At 40.2% G+C, this 20,309-nt stretch overlaps 1 protein-coding gene across 4 annotated transcripts in view; it reads left to right on the forward strand.

Annotated features, from left to right (window-relative positions):
• The window catches only part of CUX2 (cut like homeobox 2), a 372,532-nt gene that overhangs the window by 195,025 nt on the left and 157,198 nt on the right, over positions 1–20,309 (forward strand). The gene's annotated exons all lie outside the window — the stretch shown is intronic.

Genomic DNA, 20,309 nt, shown 5'->3' on the forward strand with positions numbered 1-20,309 from the left:
ATAAATGACTGCGGAGGTGTCGGCGTCCTATTGTCTTCAATGAGGCAACACCATCCCCATTGAAATCAGTGGGAGAGTTCCGCGATCCGGAATGGATTAATAGCTTTTCCATTCATATCAATGGGGAAAATTGATTTGACTTACGAGTGTTTTGGGTTAAGAGCTCCGTCACGGAACTAATTAAACTCTTAACCCAAGGCATCACTGTATATGAATATTTAATTTTCTCTTCAAACAACAAACTGTAGCCACCAAATCACAATTTTTCCCCAGTGTGCACGATTTGTAAATCAGCTCCAGACTTTCTGATGGTCGGTCCACTGGCAGGGATTGGATTGGTCTGGCGCTCTCCCGTGAGCCCTATAAAACACCACCCCTTGATGAGTGACTGAGGTCTTCTGCTTGTGATGCATAGTCAGGACTAGGCACATGAGTAGTGACATTGGAGGGGCCGATGCCCATAGCATGGCAAGTCTTTGCATATATGCCTAGTCCCAGCTATGCATCGCAAACAGGAGTTGACTAAGGGGCATAGTTTAGGAAGACAGAGGAGGGAGAGCCTGGACCAGTGCACTGCCAATCATAATGCCTGGAACTGATTTTTATATAGTAGTTTGAACATATAATGAAGTGCTTGGGATTGCTTTATTGTGGTAATACTGATGATATAGCTCATTTAATACAAATTGCATGTCCTCAAAGGAGTCTTTGGAAGATTTATATTTATAATGGCTCTTTAAAGAAATATAGATTCATATAAGTAGATAATGAAATATGCAAGGCTTTCTCTGAAAGAGACGTTGTCTGCATGGGACCATATGATGATCAAAAACCTTTATATACTGCTCAGCATTGGTAGTGCTTGACAAGATGAGTAAGCTGCCCAAGCCACAGACACTAATGCAACCCCGTACCATCAGAAATACAGGCTCTTGACCTGTGCGCTAATGACTAGCTGGACGGTCCTTCTACTCGAGTCCATAGGACTCCATGGTGTCCATGGTTTCCCAGAAAGAATTTCAAACTTTGATTCATCTGGTGACAGAACAGGTTTCCATTTGTCTCAGTCCATTTTAAATTACCTGAGAAGATACCGGCATTTCTGGATTGTGTTGATATATGGCTATTTCTTTGCATGCTACAGCTTTAACTTGCATTTGTGGATTGCATTGCAAACTTGGTTCACAGACAATGATTTCTGGAAATATTGCTGAGACCATGCAGTGATGTGCATTACAGAATCATGCCTGTTTTTAATGCAGTGACGTCTGGGGGCCCGTAGATCTCGAGCATTCAATATTGCCCGTTGGCCTTGTCCCTTGTGCGCATCAATTTCTCCAGATTCTCTCAATCTTTTCATTTTATATACTGTAGATAGTGGGTATTCAAAGTCTTCACAATTTTACATTGAGAAACATTTTTCTGAAATTGTTCCACAATTTTTGTAGACGCAGTTTTTCACAGATTGGTGAACCTCTGACTATCTTTGCTTCTGAGAGACTCTGCCTCTCTAAGATGCTCTTTTTATACACAGTCATGTGACTTAGTAAAAATGTGGCCCTCCTGCTCTTTTTCATTAGCCCCACTAACTTTTCCAGCCTTTTGTTACCCCTGTCCCAACTTTTGTGAGATGTGTTGCTGCCATCAATTTCTAAATACGTTTTTTTTAATGAAATGGAAAATTGTTTCACTTTTAACTTATGTGTCTTATGTTCTATTGTGAATAAAATATGGTTATATGAGATTTCCAAATCATTGCATTCTTTTTTTCTTTACAATTATTAACATTTTATACAGTGCAATTTACTGCAAAATCGCGATTTTGTGCGCTCGCGATTTTAACATTACAAGTCCCATAGACCCCTGCTGAAAAAAAAGCTGTGAATTTCGCAGTGAAAAAAATGTAGTGGGTAGTCACCCTTACACAGTAATAATGCCCCCTTGTATTGTGATCATGTCACCATCATAATGTAATAATGCCACCTTTACTGATAATGCAACCATTTATACTGTAATGTAATATTTTAGGATGTAGTGATACTGCCCCTTTTTTGCAATAGTTTTTTGTAATCAGCGCCTCAGGGAAAAAATAAACATTGTATTCACTTATCCATGATTGGCACAGCGTTTTCTGTACCCTCTGCAGTTATGCACTGCCACTGTCCCAGCACAGGAGGCGTGATGACTTCACGACAGCACACCATCTGAGCATGGCCAACAACAGTGCATGTCTGCAGGGGGCAAGGTAGACCTGTGCTGGGCATGGATAGTTGAGTATAATGTTTATCTTTTTTGTTTATATATTACAGTGTTCCGGTCATGGAAAACGGTAGAGCCGGGGGCTTCTGACTCTCTGCTCTACCATAGTTATCAACTATCCTGCGGACAGTGACACTAGCCTGGGGGATTCAGGGCACAGGGCTAGAGGTACAGGGTATATGCTTAGATTTCCAGTGCTAGAGATGCCCTGCTTCTGCAGTTGATGACAGGGACTGTAGAGTCAAACACTCATTTAATCAGACTGTCATGTGTCCTGGGCTGGAATACTCGGACGTGAACTAAGGCAGTGATATTCAACAGTCTTAAGCCTGAAATCCCAGAGACATTGTTATTTATCTAAAACTGCATTCCTGAATTACCTAACTGCAAGAAACAACGTTATTCCTCTATATACAAACTGGGCATTATATTACATAGGTTATCTTTCTGTCTAACAGGGTTGCTTCTTGGACTGTATTACTGATACTGTTTATCGGCATTGATATCATTTCATATTGAGTACAGAGTATTATCATTTTCCTATTGTGCATAAAGTCTCAATAGTCCCAGGTTTTATTTAGTTGTAGTCAGGTGCTTGCTTGGTATTACACATTTTCATTTCCTTGTTTGTCAATAAATATAGTATATTTTGTAACTCCTTCGGCTGTATCGTATCCTGATACCACCACCAATGACATCGACACAGCACTCTAAAGCAATCAGATATCTTCTGATCTCACAGCATACAATGTCATACATCAAGAATAAGTAACCAAAGCATTCATTTATTGGCTTTCTGTGCTTATTCTATTTGCCTTTAGGATGCTATTACATGTAGTGTTTGCGGGGTGGAAGTGTGCCCCTAACTACTTTTGTAGTTGTACCGTAATAGAATAGCAATTTGATTTTACCATTCTGAAACTTACAAAAGTTACCATTTACTGTTCCGAGTTGTTTTATATGTTGGTTCTGTATAATATGCTCTATGAGAATATCACCTATAAGAGCTCATTTTAGGTACAGGGTTGGATCCAATTAATTATTTGCAGCTCCAAGCAAATCTGGACAGAAGCATCATTTCTTCTGTCACTGCCTATATTTCATTACATTTTGCTCAAAATATTGCTTACCTAAGAGAGTTCTTTGTTACTTTGCACCCACTCTCTTCAATCCTGGCTGCTGCTTACTTAGAGAATATTATCAGGATAAGAGCAAATACATGCATGGAACAGAACCATGGGCACTGCCAAATTTAGGAAAGCTTTTAATAGATGAACGGTCCATGCTCTGTATCATTAAAAATGGAAAACCGTATGAAAAAGCGCAAAGTATTAACCCATTAATGAAGTGGCCTTTTTTTTCCCATTTTTGTTTTTTCCTCCCCCCTTTAAAAAAATCGTAACTCCTTTATTTATCCATCGACGTAGCTGTATGAGGGCTTATTTTTTGCAGGTTGAGTTGTATTTTTCAATGGTGCTATTTAATGTACTGAAAAACTTAAAAAAAAATTCTAAGTGGAGTAAAATGAAAAAAAAAAAAGACATTCCGCCATCTTTCAGTGCTTCTTGTTTTTATGGCGCACAAACTACAACAAAAATAACGTGCTAACTTTATTCTATGGGTCAGTACGATTACTACGATACCAAACATGTATAGTTTTTTTTCCGCTGTAATACTTTTATTTTTTTTCAAAGACATTTAATTTTTGACAATTATTTTCTACTGCACAATAACTTTTTTATTTTTCCATTGACGTCGTTGTGCGTGGACTCTGTGGGATTTTTTATGGAATATCCTGTAGTTTGTGTTGGTACCATTTTGGAATACATATGACTTTTTGATCACTTTTTATTGCAGTTTTTCTAGGAGACAGGGTGACTGAAAAAGTGCATTTCTGGGGGGTTTTTTTTTTCAGATGACATTCACCGTACAGAGTATACAATGCACTACTTTGTTGGATCGGACTTTTATGGAAGCGGCGATACCAAATATGTATTTTTGTAATATGAGTTAGATTTTTTATTATAGATATGGAAAAGTGGGGTGATTTAAACTTTTAATACCTTTTTTTTTTCACAATTAGTAAAACGTTAGTAATTTTATTTTTACTTTTGTTTTTAGCCCCTCTGTGGGACCACAACTAGCGATGCTTTGTAATGCCATAGCTTTACATCATATTGCAATCTAGCAGGCAGTCTATTAGACCACCCCACGGGGATGGCTTGGTAGGCAGTCTGCTAAGGCAGTCCTGGGGTCTTTTAGAATTGACAGCAGGATTTAAAGTGGCATTAGCTGCGATCGGCTGTGCGGCCGATTGCAGCTATTGCCTGCAGATGTCAGCTGTAATAAACAGCTGACGCCAGCGCTGTACAATCAGAAGTTGTCGCGATCTCTCTTTATACATAACCCGATGCTGCTGGACGTGAATGTACGCTCTGGAGCGGGAAGGTGTTAAAAAAGGCTTAAAACGAAACTTTGAGAATCAGTTGTCTGAATAATAAATATTCTTTATATAACTCCAACTAATGCTGAATGCACATGGGCAGAAATTACGCAGCGAGATTCCTTGCAGAATTTCTGCCGTTGCACATTGCCATAGACTAATGCAATCCTATGCCGACAGCCGCAATTTGACCTCGTAACAAATTTGCAGCATGTCATATTTCAGTGCGAGCCTTGCACTGCCGCGTCATCGCTGACACGCCGACTCAGCACTGCGCATGTGCGGCTGTGCGCCAGCAGGCACATTGCAGAGCAGAGAGATAAGACGCTGATCGGGTAAGCGAGAGGTCAATGCAGGGGCACAGGTCGCATCCCTTTGAGAATCTCGCAGTCGGAATGCGACCCGGCCGTCTGCATTCACCCTTATTGCACGGCCCTTTACAAATCAGTAGGTCCATGTACAGACAAAGCTAGACAATAAACATAGTATTACACACTTTGAACAAAAGTTGTGAGGGCCCTGCATCTATGGGGCAATAGGGGAGACACAAGAGGTAGCAGAGCTTTTTCTGTGCAATGGTCCAGCCGTCTTTTATATAAATAGGGTGATATACATAAAGCTGTATGAATTCTGGCTCAGTTCACATAAAAATGGCATGTATGCCTTAAATCACATTTATTAGGTGTTTTAGACACACTTTACATCATTCTCGACAAAGGTGTACGGCTTATCAAGAAAAGGGCATGTCTTTAAATAAAACATACACAAAAATTGCAATTGGTTCAAAATTTTACTGCAGAGTAAGCCAACCGAAAAGTGATGTAAGGTTGGACAAAAGTGTCTAAAAAGTTAATAAATTTATTACCTGGCATTCGCCACTGTGATACATTTGGCACATGTTTAGACTGTCTGGTCTAAGTTTACGCTGCCTGAGTATTAGACAGGATTAGTAAATCTGCCCCAATGAATTTTTGAGGCTTTTAAATGGCTTTGAAAATTCTAATAGAAGAATACAGTAATTGGACAGACAGTAAATACCCAGCAGAAAGAGGTGCACTAAGACCATTTTAGTAGCCTCTAAGAGCTTTCAGTGGTTGATGTCTGAGAGCAGGTCGGTTCCGTATTATTGAAAGTGATATTGCTCCAATATGTTTAATATAAAATAGGAGCAACTTTGCAGACAGTATCGATTAAATATATCCAAACATTTTTGTGCTTACAGTTCTACGAAGAACTACAGTGACTCTTTGGTTACTGAGTACAAACAGACCCCTTCCCTTTATAGTCTTATCTTGCAGTCTAGATGTTCCCCAGCTCTTGCTTACCTACAAAATATATGTCAGCAAGAAATAAGGTACGGATGAAAAGGAGTATGACTACAGGATCAGATTACACACACTTTGTAGTCTGTAACCATAGAGACACGTAAGTCTACCTAGGACTCAAAAGGGGGGATTTATTAGGACCAGCGTTTCAAATGCAGGTAATATGATTCTCACGGAGCGAGATGTGTCTAATGTATAAAGAGGTGCCCAGCGCTTCGTGCATTAAGTACATCTCAAGCTGTCTGTGTGCCTAAAAGGAATCTATGCCAACTATGATCTGAAGTAGACTTCTGGTATAATTTACGATAGTTTCTGGCGTAAATTGTGCATCAATCTGTTGGGTGGTGGTGGTGGCTACACCTCTTCCTCCATGAGTGATGTAAATGTTAGAAAGACGCAAATTTTTTGTGCAAGCTAGGCCTGCACCAAAAGTAAATTCCTCCCGTAATGTTAGGATATTTTTAATCAAGACTGTTTTACAAGTTGCGTCATTAATCATAGATGCTTTGAAGGAATACAAAAATTTGAGGTAGTGATGGATATAACTTTTTATTTTTGCCCTAAAGGAGCACTTGATAGCAAGTTCTCTGAAAGACTACATCCTCTTTAGGAAATCATCTATTTCCATGTGAGTCAGGGTGCATTGACTTGGGTAAGTGTAATATCAGTCTGATATTGCACTTGTAAACCCACAATTTCTTTAGGCGAATGCGATGCATTTTGTGAAAAATAGTGAAAATACAAAAAAAACAAAATCGCACTTGCATGAAACTCACATGTACGGGCGATTTAATTTTTTTTTGCTCTTATAGAGAAGAATGAGCAGTTGTCAAGCAAAATTGCCCAAAAAAAGGACAAGCTGCCATTTTTCTTTCACCCATGTAAAATAACAGGTTCTTTTCTGTGCCTCTCACAACCCACAGAAATCGCGTGTGAAAATCACCAATGTGAATGCACCCTCACAGATGTATGTGAGACTTTTGAAAGTAAGTAAATTGTATTTGGTAGAAAATAAAGCAGATACGCTTCAGTGCGTATATAAATATATAGAGAGGCTGATAGGATTGGCTCTGCTCAAGAGGTATGTGAATTACAAATGTCTATATTGTGTTTGGCTTGACTGACATGCAATTTAAATGCAGCCCAGGGCAGACTTTAAGAATGACTCTGCCATAGAGAATTACTTTTTGCTTTGTTTTATTTTAAGGAACTTCAGTTGTTACATTTCATTGTTTTTCAAAATGTAACACCTGCTATCTAAATAATGGGTTATGCAACTCTTATATTAGGGTGATGATGCGTCGGAATAGCACAGCGTGGATGAAGGAATATATCTTCTATATGTGAGACATGCTAACATAATTGCCTTACATGTCTTCCTGTTTTAGAGGCATGCATCTTCTCTCTGTGGAGCTTGAGGATATTCCTATAGCTTTGAGTAAGAATCAATGCAATCTATGTGTGCGTTCCAAGCTTGCTAAATCATCTACTCAGTGTTGTCTATTTTGTTGGTACTACAAATTATTATAAGTGGTAAAAGCACATTACCTTAGCAAGTTTGGAATATATGTTTCCAATGTTTGTTGCTAAGGTTTCATATAGAGATGAGCGAGCACACAAATGCTCGGGTCCGCGTTATTCGAGTCGAGCTCTTCGGAAAATTCGAGAGCTCTACTGGAGTAACGAACCCCATTGACTACATTTTTGTATGTGGGATGCCGGGTGCCGAGCTTTTTTTTCTTGGTTCATTCTCTCTCTCTCCCCTTCCTGCCAGACGAAAAAATTTGCCAATGACGCACGCTGCGTCGCGGCGGGGAGGGGCCAAAACGGGCGCGTCACAGCGGGCAGGAGCCAAAAGCTGGGGCAGGGTCGAATACGATTTGATGCTTGTTCGAGTAACGAGCACCATCGAGTACGCTAATACTCGAACGAGCATCAAGCTCGGCAGAGTACGTTCGCTCAACTCTAGTTTCATAGGGAGTTATATCTTGTCTCCTTTCAGGGCCAGAGAGGGATATATAGGACAACTCAATAGTACTAGTACACAGTCCTGTGTGAACCTGGATCAATGAATATTATTTTGCTTGTATATCACCATATACTATGGGCTATTGAAAATTAAACCGCTTTCTGGCACAAATTGCACCAGAAAATTTGAACATGCTTGGCATCACATTTACTATGTGTTTTAGAAACTCTTTACGATTCATCGGACAAAGGGGTAGAAAAAGGGCCGTAACCTAAATGCAACATTGTGCGCCAAAATTTGTGAAAAAAATTGTGCCAAATTAACTATGAATCTAACTATCAGACAATATTAGTAAATCTGCTCCAGTATGTTTTGACATATATTTATATACATAAACCAGCTGGAATTTGTGAAATATCATACTGGTTCGTCTGTGCCGCTAATGACTAGTTTAAGGGCTTAAAGGCATAATGACAGTCAGTGTAATTATGTCCTGCAGGGAAGTATTCTCTCCCTGCTACAGAGGAATTCCCCCATAGAGGAAAGAGAGGGCGGGGTTAGAGAGAGGGTGGGGCTAAAGAGGTTCTCCCAGGGATTCCCCCATAGCAAGAAGAGAGAGAGGGTGGGTCTAGATAGAGGGTGGGGCAAGAGAGTGGTTCTCTCTATCCCCGCCCTCTCTCCCCACTCTCAGGGAAGCCCTGTAGCCCTGCCCCCCTCTCTCTCCCCACTGCTACTGCTGTTCGGAATTCAGGAACAGCTGCACAGTGAGTTTAAAATGTCTCACTGTAAACTCCTGTTAGTCCCCACTGGGAAGAGGGCAAGCCCCGTGGAGTAACAGGAACTTACAGCGGGACATTTGTGTGTTTAGCATCGCGGCAGCACTTCCTCCCCGTTATCTCCCTTCTTTTCCCATTGTTTAGAAGTTTTATGTAAACATTCAGAATGTTTACCTAATCAATGTTTACTTATGGAAACTCCTGTGTACCAAAGATAGGTCAGGTCCTATCTTTTCACGCAGCTGGTAATTTAAGTTGTGGGATTTCATTCACGCATATCCTATTATTTTAGGCATGAGTTTCCATTCACTTTAGTGGGAACTTGGCTTGTAATACCAAGCCTGGCCACTGCAGTGAGAACGGAGCTGTCTACTTCTTGTAGAAATCATCTCAGTTTACAAGCACACTGACCTGGCAAACAGCTGCTCTGCGGGAACCCTGGTGGCAGACATCTGCTGCTCTACTACTGATGACCTATCCTATCTGACCATTAATAAATTACAACTGGATAACCCCTTTCTAATACATGTGAATGTGAACCTTATATGAGTGCAGCTCCCATAACTTCTTAATGAAATTAGACGAACTAGATAGGATTTGCAAATGCCTTTACTTCTTTTTATCAAACGGATCACAGCTGGCTGATCATCAAAGCAACTATAGATCCTGAGGAAATATCCCATGATCTCTGGCTGATTGCTTCTCATGCACTGCTGATTTTCAAGGTTTGCAAAGAAAAGACTACCTGCGAGCATCAGGACACACCTGCTTCAGAGGCCGGCAGACAGCAGGGATCATGTCTAAGAGAAGTATTAGGGCCCTTTGGTCTTTAAAATCTCATTTCCAGAGAATAGAGTGATCTTTAGAACATTTCTCTCATGGCTCTCTAGCAAATCCCTCAGCAGTGTGTTAATCTATCAGTAATTGATGAGGTGATTTCCAAAGTGACTTCTATCTATCTTCCAAAGACAGTGAGGCAAGAGTGCTTACATACTTGTCATCATATCTGCTGTATCATTAGCCGCCTGTTATAACCAAAATCATTCAAATACCTACAAAACATTCTCTGCAAAGATCACGTTTTATCCCAAAGCGTCCAACGTCACACCGCAGAAAATTCTGTTTTATGGAAAATGGCACTTGTTGGATTTAAATCACCTCTTCAATTGTGAGTAGAGATGAGCGAGCATACTCGGAAAAGCACTACTCGCTCGAGTAATTTGCTTTATCCGAGTATCGCTGTGCTCGTCCTTGAAGATTCGGGTGACGCTGCGGCTGACAGGTGAGTCACAGCGGGGAGCAGGGGAGAGCGGGAGAGAGGGAGAGAAAGATCCTCCCACTCTCCCCTGCAGCTCCCCGCTCCGTGCCGGCACCCGAATCTTCAGGGACGAGCACAGCGATACTCGGATAAAGCAAATTACTCGAGCGAGTAGTGCTTTTCCGAGTACGCTCGCTCATCCCTAATTCTGAGTCAATTGTATGAAATCAAGTAGACAGTAGTATCTACATTTTAACCCTTTCCAATCCACTGTCTGACGTCTGAAGACATTATGATTTAGGGCTGTACAGCTCCGATGTTGGAAGACATCCGTCAGGGTTCTCTTACTGTATATTGCCAGCCTCTCTGCTGTCAGAGCCTATCCAACGTGTCACATCATGCAGTACTGACTTTAGCCAGCATATAGCGCCGTTGTATAACGGCAGAAAAAGAGTAAGCCCCCTAGGAAAACCAGGATACAAATTGGATTGGAAAGGGTTAAAGTAACAAAGGGTCGCATTGCTTACAGAGCACCTGAGCAGCTGTACGTATGGGATGTCTGCCCCTACTATTCTTTTTTTAATGAAGAGCAAGGATATACATATGTATATATTTCAGCCTACTGAATTAAAAAAAAAACAATCTAGATCATCTGAAAAGACTTGAAAAAAAATGGTAGAAAACTAAAGCAAACGGTTCCAACACCACAAAATATGGAAGCTTTATTGAGGAATTATGTTAAAAAGAAGGAAATCTGCACAAGACAAAGAAAAAAAAAAGACAACGCTTTTCTAGCCTTGTGCACATTTCCTTCTTTTTTACACGATGGTTCAATAAGGCTTCCATATTTTGTATTGTTGGAGCGTTTTGTTTTTCACTTGGACCTACCTGGGATCCAGCCTGCTGTTTCCATTTCTGTACACCTTTCATTCTGTCATTGGAGGATTGCCTGCATGCCTGTTGTACTGCAGAATTGGCGCTGAGTTGACCTCATTTACCTTTCCTCATTTGGTTTCCTCATGAGCAAGTGACACATAATGATGACAGAAACACTATTTTTAAAAAAATAGTGTTTCATTCGGGGATCAATCTGCATTAAAGATCAAATTTGTCAGTTAGATTCCAGCTAGAGTTAGAAATATGTCTTGTATATGTCTTTTATGTCCTATTAGGGCATATGAACACCGCAGAGACTCTCCACAGACCAGCTCTTTTAGCCATAGTGGAGAGCGTTAATAAAAAGCAGTTCTCACTCTTAAGGTGCATTTAGACACAAAGATAATCGCTCAAAAGATGGCTTTTGAGCAATTATTTTTGCATAAACTACTACTTGGTACTAATGCCTAATAGTACCAATTAGTAGCATGTGAGCGGCCAGGAGCTGTATTCAGGGAACAGACCACCCGCTGTTCTCTGAATACATTCCCTTTGTTCTGCTGCGGGGCTGGCAACTGAGACAATGTAATCAGCTGTAATCAGCGCTCCCCAGGCAGAACACAGCGTGCGGTCCATCTTATAAGCTGTTCTGCTGAATGATGGTTTTCATGCCGAACTGATACCCATCGTTCGGCAGAAAAGTGAAAGGTGGACACATTTACATGCAACGATTATTGCTCAAAAGATGGCTTTTGAGGGAATTTTGAGCGATAATCATTGTGTCTAAATGGGCCTTTACCATGGCTACGTAAAGACTGAGAGAGTGCAAGAAGCAAGCAAACACATGCTAGCACTCAAATAATGATAATAATTCCACCTTTATTAAACATGGTTCATAAACACATTACCACACACAAAAAACGAAAAACATTTAACACATGCAGACGAAACCTTGCCCCCCTAAATTGCACTATAGACCGCTAAAAAATAATATATTAACATACAAATATATTCAATATTGAAAGTGCTGTGTGCATTACAGGCTAAGGATATATATATCCATAATGTCATATAAGGCCAATGATCCCTTCTGTATTGTATATCTTGCAGCAAAAATACACCTGCAAAACGAATGATATAAACACAATACAACCCCCCACGGCCTCAGTTGCTATGGAATAGGACCTGTGATGGCATCACCGTCATGTGTTCAGGGGCAGGGCCTGTAACTCACTCACAGATGGACAAGTGGTCGTTAGTAGTTTGATTGCAGTGTCAAGCTGCAGGTTAAGAGCAAAGCACAAAACACTTCCCTGCTTTCCCCTCTGCATCCCAAACTAACAAATTAATAAATTTTCATGGTTGTATCCTATACCCCAAATATGGTATCCCCTCTCATGTTTCGCATAGAGTTCACAGTGTAATATTCTGCATTCGGTCCCAGGTTCACATTGCTGCATAAGATCAAGTCCAAATACCATAGAGCTAAGGGAAAAGAAACGAAGGTTAATACATAGTAATATAGTATACAAGGCTGAAAAAAGACAAATGTCCATCCAATTCAGCCTGTTTCCGCCCTCTTCCCCCTTGTTGATCCAGAGGAAAGCAAACAAAAAACGACAAAAGCAATTTACCCCATTTCTGGGGGGAAAAAATCCTTCCTGACTCCATAATGGCAGTCAGAATAATCCCTGGATTTAAAATAAATATGTAAGCACTTTGCTATGCGATTGCATCAATCTGAGCAACCATAGGTAACCTTTTATGTACATCAAAGATCCTATTGGTCGGGAGGTAGGTGCTCATTATTAATGTCACGTGCCCTGCTCACTATCCCAATCTAGTATACCCGCACATTTGACTCGTCAACAAAACTGTAATGTTTCCATTGTCTTTTCTTTTCCTCCTTTTATTCCTAGGGGGACCCCTTATTAATTATCATAGATATGTTTACTTATAACCCAAAGGAAAAAAAAAACCCTACTAAACTATTCATATACATAATTTGAAGGTGAATTTCCATCTATCTAGTACATATAGGTGTACCTAGTGACAAAAAGGTTTGTCCATTTACAATCTTTACCATCAAGGATACTGTTCTAAAGTGAACATGAATCCCCAGAAAAATTCTCTCATTCGTCAATTCTAATCGAATATAAAAAAGCCTACAGACTTTTTCTTGCACTACACTTTGACCCCTTTGCGTGACCTTTGGTGGATGATTTTAGTGGCATTAGGGTTATGACATCCTCACCACTGGCCAAAAAAGTAGTGATCTCTAAAGAGAGACCAGATGTAAGATACATACTCAAATATTGACATTCAGATCTTTGACAAAGTCCTCAGCTTGTTGTATAGACCCTGACCAAAAGATTAAAATATCATCAATGTAACAGTGTTAATAAAGTACAAAATCTTGGTAATTACACACAGGTAAATGACCACCACTTCCCACCAACCAAAAAAGATATTGGCATAAGAGGGGGCACAGTGCGCACCCATCGTGGTCCCCGATATCTGTCTAGAAAATGTCTGATCAAATGTAAAGATATTGTGTCGTAATATGAAATCTAACAATTCCATAATAAATAAATCATGTCTCTCATCCACTGATTTTTGTTTCAGCAAGTACAGCACCACGTTGGTTCCAATTTCATGCCGAATGTTGGTATATAGGGACTTCACAACAAGGGTGATCATAATGACCCCTGCTGGTAATGTCAATGTTTCAAAACGTTCCACTAGATGTAATGAGTCCCTAATGTAAGATAGTAATGTAACTACAAATCTGTCTAAGAAATAGTCCAAATATTCACTTGTTTTTTTGCAAAGACTACCTGTTCCCGACACGATCGACCTGCCTGGAGGAATATCCATAGATTGATGGACCTTAGGTAGCATATAAAAGGGGGGGGGTGACTGGGTTATTGACCAATAGGAACTTATGTTCTATTTGGTAATGATTCCTTCTCCCAGTGCCACATCCAGGAGTCTGTCCATTTTATCCTTAAAGACCTGGTTGGGATCTGAGGGCAATGGACTGTAATATTGTTTACTATGAAGTTGCCATTGGGCTTCCCACAAATATTGTTGAGTTTGCCACATGACAACATTGCCCTCCTTATCTGCCCTCCTTAATTACGATGTCTTTATTATTTTTTAACGTCTGGATGTGTGATTTTTCTATGGGTGTTAAATTCTTAGACTTGTGTCTATCAATTTTCAATGAACATACCTCGTTGAGCACACATTCAAAGAAAGCCTTGATGGCTGGTGAGAGTGTTAAACTGGCAGGTAGCTTGAGACGGGCCAGTTTGTGGAAATTTTTGTCGTATCCCATTATCTTCATTATCTTCCAATAACTCCAAGAGGTCAGCCAGTGCTTGTCGTTCCACTTCAACAGGGGTTAAAGTAGTAAGGGCCTGTTGATAAAGAAGCTTAAAGGTAAGGCTATGGCAGAACATATACACATCTTTAAGAAACACAAACTTGACAAGTGTGTTCATAGGTGCAAATGTCAGGTCCTGACGGAGAACCAACAACTCCACCTCATCAATCCCATGATTGGACAAATTAATGACTTATAGTTGTAGTTTTCTCCCCTCTGTCACCCCCTCTAACAGCGCCAATGTTTTCGCCGATTCTGTTGGAACGTTAGAGAGAGAGGTCTCAATTATAATCCCCTTCTTCTTACATTTTCATCTTCTGTTCCGCCCTCGATTCCACTTGTGTCCAAGGAAAAAAAAATCACTAGACATAATATCACTGGCTTTGGAGTTTTGGACTGTAGTATCTTTTGCAGAGTTGAGCTTTCTACCATTGCCCTTATGGGCCCATTTAAAGGCCTTCCTTTTTTCAAAGTCAATTCTGGCTGTATGATATTTTTGTTTCTTTCCGCGTATGATCTACTTTTAAAACGGCTGGTATGACAGACCCAGCCAAACTGATTGTAATCCAAACAAAAAAAAGATAGTGGGCACAGCCCCAATCAATTTCAAATAACGGGGCACCATCTACTGACTAAACCTTACTTATAACTTTTGCAAAAAGTCTGCTCATGGACATTGGGCCTAAAAGAGAGAGAAAGAAACCCCTCACCCTGTGACTGGGATTCCAGCACTGATACAGAGGAAGAGGTGTCCCCTGTATGGTGCAATCACATAGTATGGCGTTCATATGTCTGCAACAGCCTACTGCTGCCTCCCCTGCTAAGTATAAGCTACACACACGTGTTTCCATCTAAATGGGATGAGGACATGACTTAAGCATCGCCTACAACCAGTTTCCTTATGCTTCTGATGAAGCTAGGTTCACACTAGCGTAACACATAAGTTTGAAGGGCCAGGGACCTTGCTACCATGAGACAGGCTAAAGGGTGACACCTCCATGCAGGTTAAGTATTGTGTTTATATCATTGCATTTGTTTTGCAGGTGTATTCTTGCTGCAAGATACACAATACAGAAGGGATCATTGGCCTTATATGAGCACCGCCACTTATTTGAGATTGATTGGGGCTGTTCTTGCTGTCTGTCTTTTGTTTGGATTACTTTGGCTATGTACTACAGCAGTGATTCCCAACCAGGGCGCTATGGTACCTTGGTATTGCGTGAGCTCCTGGGGGTGGAAAGAGAAGTGAAAGGGGCAGGGCTACCACAAGATGAAAAATTCTTGACGAGGTATGCTGTGAGATGAAAAACCTTGGGAAACACTGCATGACAGAGTCATTCCTTCAGTTGAATTTTTGTGACTGGGTTCAGCTTTCAGAAGCCAAACCTAGAACTATATGCCTTATTTTTAAAAAAAGAGTTGCTGAAGTGAGATATGCAATATATATATATATATATGTGAAAATATATAAAAAAAACAGGAATGGAAAAAGTCCACAGGATTTTAAAAAATGCATTTTCTTAGTTGTCCATGCCCGGAGGTTGGCACTAAACCACATCAAATATGAGCAGTATGAAATTAATTCTTTTTGGTCTCTTTAACATGGAAATCTTTATTTTATTACATGACTCATGTTTTGAAATTGAATTTTTCAGACCTCATGGCCAAGGGGCTTAAAATGTCAGATAAGACCCCACAGTACATTGCCAAGGTATTCATGAGATGGCTAGCTATCTGCATTACAGATATCACCTGCTAACTGAAGCTATCATTTTATGGCTTACTGAAGTATAGAGGACCTTTTATAGGTACAATGCATCAGCATGGAAGGCCGGGCTAGTATGACATTGCAATTCTCAGCAGAATATCTGTCATATCTAGACTGGCACATCGGAATACATCTCTATGCAATAGGAAATTAGTACATTCAAAGTGCTGCATTTTGTCATTAAAATCTTGGAATTTCCTACACTAATGCTGACATTGTATTTTATACCCTAATTATTCATCTGTAAATTGCCAGTGTGCTGTGCTAGGACTCATTTTGTGTACTTAATGTTTTTTAATGTTTCTCTTTTTTCTCATTTAATGTTGCCGTTTAATCTCTTATATAGAACAAATTTTTTTTTGTGCAAATTATAAAATGTATGAAATATCCACTCTGACTATTCGCAAAGTATGTTAATGTATTTTTTACTGATTTCAGCCAAATAATGAGTCATTATGAAATTATCCATTGCTATGGAGCTAGCTGTCAGATTAACACTCTTAAAGTGTATGTGTAGCTGCGGTTCTGAAAAGGATACAGGAGTCACCGGTTTTGGATATTACTTACCTCCTATTTATTTTCCTTATTAATGCTTGCTACGCTGCTTTTAACTCTGCTCCATTAGGGCATATAATGCATGAATGTACCTATTCCTCCCAAGGGCTTTCGTACCATAGAGACAGACCATGTGGCTACAATGGGGCCCATGGAGAAAGGGGGCCCAGCAATGTTTGTTTTCCCACCCCCTTTTTTGCTGGGTGCTTAGATCCAGTAGAGAACTCACTTCTCTGGAAAAACTAAATTACTCACAATCAAAAGGGTTGCAAATTATCTAAAGGTGACACAGCACAACTATCATTCGAATATTCACTCAATTGAGCAAATGTAAATGACAGTTGTTCAGTGTAAACACCACCCCCAACTGGGTGGGAAGCAAGAATTCATTATTTAGGAGTCACTTTGTTCCAGCTCTCCTAATAATAATCTCTGGTTGATGAGTTATTGTCTAGTGTAAACGGGTATCGTTGTCTTTGAACGACTAGCCAACAACTTTGCAAGGAGGTGTTCGCTAGTTTGGGGTGTGCTCCCTCTAATGGCTGATTGGCTCCCACCTTTTTCTGAACGTTTTGCCTCCCTACTTAATGCTCATTAGTTCCCGAAAACATGTAAAAACATGCAAAACAACATTGAAACCTCTGAGGAACCACAGCAGTGAGTGCTAACCCAAAGACTAATGGCACGTATCTGTGTGCATTCAATGGACTCTGCAACCAATGAGTGTGCATTGGGAAGAAGTCGAAAGTTCAAATGCATGCCCGCCAAAGAACCTCACACCCCCTAACTAGTTGATGAACGATATTTTAGTCCATATACCGGTAAATGCTCTCAAATGCTCATTTGTTTAGTGATTGTGAAATGGAAGAAGTAAATGCAACTACTCTGTGTAGAAGCACACAATCAACAGTTATTTGTATGCTTTAGCAACTATACAGATGATAGTCGTCACATATATAAAGCCATTCATAAGGGCAATGGAAACAGAGTGGAAAGGAAAACAGCAGATCCTTCTATCCCGGATACCAAAATCCAGCATCCAGGGGCACATTTTGAACTGCTGTGGGGCCCCCTCTCTTCTACATATACCACTGGTTCTTCCAGAGTTACAGCTGGTCTTTCATAGCAGGTCTTAGTTCAAGATTATAGAAGTGGGCTCCACAGTGGGGAGCCCCCTCCGTGATGTCCATGTGCCCATATGGGCTTAAAACTCTCATTTAATTTTCTGTATCAGAGCATTACACAATTTGCATACTAGAAGAATTCTCAATAAAGTGTCACTCTGGTTAAGATGCAATGTTCGGGCAAATTACATAATCTATTATTCTCTTTCTAAATCCAGAATATGTTCTTATTATTCATTAAAGAAGAAGAAGAGAATTCAAAAATGACAAATGTAGTTTGTAGAATGGTTTTCTAAGCTGGAATTTAATTTGGCATTGAATTGGAATTTATTGGTAACTGCTACCGTGTTTCCCCAAAAATAAGACCCTGTCTTATGGTAATTTTTGGCACTAGGTCTTATTTTCAGGGGATATATTATTATACTTAACCTAGCAGGCTCGGTTCGGGTCCTCCCGCTACTCTCCACAGCTCCGATGTGCTTCCCGCAGTCCTCAGCTGCTCATACAACATCAATTGCTGGTTATGGTATTCAGAAATCCCGCCTCTTGGAAATGATAGCTGTGATTTGTTCTTCAACCACTGCTCAGCCAATCAATGTGATCGCTGTTATTGGTTCATCCAGCGCTGTATTGATTGGCTGAGGTGGGAATTATGAATCCCATAACCAGGAAGTGATGTTCTACGAGTGGCTGAGGACTGCAGGAACCACGCCGAACTTCTAGAGAGCAGTGGGAGGGACCTGGACCAAACCTGCTAGGTAATGTATTCTTTTTTTTTTTATGTAGTATAACTGGGGGTTATTTCTGGAGTAAGGCTTATATTTCAAACCTCCCCAAAAATTTGGTTAGGGCTTATTTTTGGGGTAGGTCTTATTTTCGCGGTAGGTCTTATTTTTGCGGAAACGGGGTAGTTATGTAACTCGGTAATGCATCTGAAATGCTGCCCTAAAGGAACCCAACATGTCATGAGTTCTGTAACTGCCTTAATATTTTCCACAGGAAACCCTATTAAGAGCTAGAATTGCATATTTTATCTAATTAAAATTTATATTTAAAGGGGTTACCCAGAGTAGAAAACCCATTTCCATATATCAGGAAACCCTATGGAGTTAATAGGAAGGAATCCTCTGTTCTGATCGTCATCTCATTGCCATAGTGAAGAGTGGATAGAAAGAGTATCACCTGCTCTGGAGGACCTGTCCTGTCCTACACAAACACTGGACACTGTGTAATGCAGGCACAGCTCCCATTGAAGTGAATGGGGAGGTGCTGTACCTGCATTAGTATGACTGGCAACCACACAATGTGCTAAGCTATCTGTTCTGTACACTGTGATAGCTACCTGGCAAACAGCTGATTGGTGGGAATCCTGGGCGGTAGACCTTGTAATCAGCTATCAACTTTTTAGAGTTCATGCAGGCCACAGTATTTTTTTTATTGTAAGGATGTTTTACATTTTCCCATGTTTGCAAATGGAATGATTTATGCTCAACGGGTGATATTCACAGACTACCACTTATACACTGCAGTATATTGATTATGAAAGAGGAAAAGCAAATTCAATACATCCAATAATTTCTTTTTATATACAAGTTTTCCTTACGCAATCATTTTTAAATAATATTTAATTGAATCGTCCGAAGTATGTCTCTGTGTGCAAATTTATACTCTAGACATGGCCTATTCTTAGTTTAGTCAGGGGATTAACAACAGATGTCAGGTGCCTCCATAATAGTAATGGATAAAATGTTAGAAAAATTGACCATATCCATTACTGGCAGCTATTGAAGAAGCAGAGGGTATGACAAAGAATTCCTTTAGTGACTGCGTAGGGCATAACGTGTTTCAGAATGGGATTGGTTCCTTCATCAGGTATGCATCAAACATGACGAAGCTGTTCCTCCATTCTACCCTACGCTATAGTATATATTCCCCGTTAGGGAGTGTGTGAGAGCCACACTAGCTAAGCTTTTCCCTAAACAAAAATGCCTGTGACAGACACACTAACAAACTACGAAGAGGTAGTTTTACTACTTTCTTCGGGAACAATTACAATCTACTGGTCCGCACTGTGAGGGGTAAGGGTAGCGTTAGCCCCAAAGTCCTTACCATTGTCCTCAACTTTACATGTAATTGATGGTACTTGTATCCTCTTATGTAGCAAAGACACTGTTGAACCAACTCGGGCAACAAATCTGCTAATGTACTTATGCCTCTGAAAATGCACACAGTGATATAATTGCACAGGAGTAATCCTGACAATGATGTCACAGAATTTGGATAATACACCCAATGATATCCCACCACAACTATAGTAAACACAGCAGTGTGACAATACTGGTGTAATAAACATAGTGATGTCACAGCATGCTGATAATAATTAAAGTGAAGTAACAGCACAGGAATGTTACAGCAAATGAAAAAAGTTTGGTACGGTGTTAGCAAGTAGAGCAAAGTGTGATTGTTCATAGTGAGAGAAACCAAGTAATCTTGTAGATATGATACCTTTTAATGGCTAACAAAAATACATGATGTTATGGCGAGCTTTTGAACCTCTCAGGATTCTTC

The sequence above is a fragment of the Eleutherodactylus coqui genome, chromosome 5, assembly GCF_035609145.1.
Source record: "Eleutherodactylus coqui strain aEleCoq1 chromosome 5, aEleCoq1.hap1, whole genome shotgun sequence".
Taxonomy (NCBI): Eukaryota; Metazoa; Chordata; class Amphibia; order Anura; family Eleutherodactylidae; genus Eleutherodactylus; species Eleutherodactylus coqui.